Source organism: Arachis duranensis, chromosome 3, assembly GCF_000817695.3.
Source record: "Arachis duranensis cultivar V14167 chromosome 3, aradu.V14167.gnm2.J7QH, whole genome shotgun sequence".
In the NCBI taxonomy this organism is placed as follows: domain Eukaryota; kingdom Viridiplantae; phylum Streptophyta; class Magnoliopsida; order Fabales; family Fabaceae; genus Arachis; species Arachis duranensis.
The window spans coordinates 90,846,806-90,847,678 of NC_029774.3; the positions used below are offsets into that span (position 1 = coordinate 90,846,806).

An 873-nucleotide genomic window follows, 5' to 3' on the forward strand; every position below is an offset into this window, starting at 1 on the left:
TATGCTATTCCCTTTTGCTGTAAGAGACAAAGCTAGGATATGGTTGGAATCACAGCCTAAAGAAAGCCTGAACTCTTGGGAAAAGCTAGTCAATGCCTTCTTGGCAAAGTTCTTTCCACCTCAAAAATTGAGTAAGCTTAGAGTGGAAGTCCAAACCTTCAGACAGAAGGAAGGAGAATCCCTCTATGAAGCTTGGGAAAGATACAAACAATTAATCAAAAAGTGTCCCACTGATATGCTTTCTGAATGGAGAATCATTGGAATTTTCTATGATGGTCTCTCTGAACTATCCAAGATGTCTTTGGATAGCTCTGCTGGAGGACCTCTTCATCTGAAGAAGACGCCTACAGAAGCTCAAGAGCTGATTGAAATGGTTGCAAATAACCAATTCATGTACACTTCTGAAAGGAATCATGTGAACAATGGGACTAGTCAGAAGAAAGGAGTTCTTGAGATTGACACTCTGAATGCCATATTGGCTCAGAACAAAATATTGACTCAACAAGTCAATATAATTTCTCAAAGTCTGTCTGGAATGCAAAATGCACCAAGCAGTACTAAGGAAGCTTCATCTGAAGAAGAAGCTTATGATCCTGAGAACCCTTCAATAGAAGAGGTGAATTACATGGGAGAATCCTATGGAAACACCTATAATCCCTCATGGAGAAATCATCCAAATCTCTCATGGAAGGATCAACAGAGACCTCAACAAGGTTTCAACAATAATAATGGTGGAAGAAACAGGTTTAGCAATAGCAAGCCTTTTCCATCATCTTCTCAGCAACAGACAGAGAGTTCTAAGCAGAATAACTCTGACTTAGCAACAATGGTCTCTGATCTAATCAAAACCACACAAAGTTTCATGACTGAAAC

The 873-nt window shown here is 39.5% G+C and overlaps 1 non-coding gene across 1 annotated transcript; it reads right to left on the reverse strand.

Annotated features, from left to right (window-relative positions):
- Positions 1-133: 133 nt before the first annotated feature.
- LOC127746294 (small nucleolar RNA R71) lies at positions 134-241 on the reverse strand. Its single transcript, XR_008007914.1, has one exon. It is a non-coding gene; the product is annotated as a small nucleolar RNA R71 (small nucleolar RNA).
- Positions 242-873: the final 632 nt, after the last annotated feature.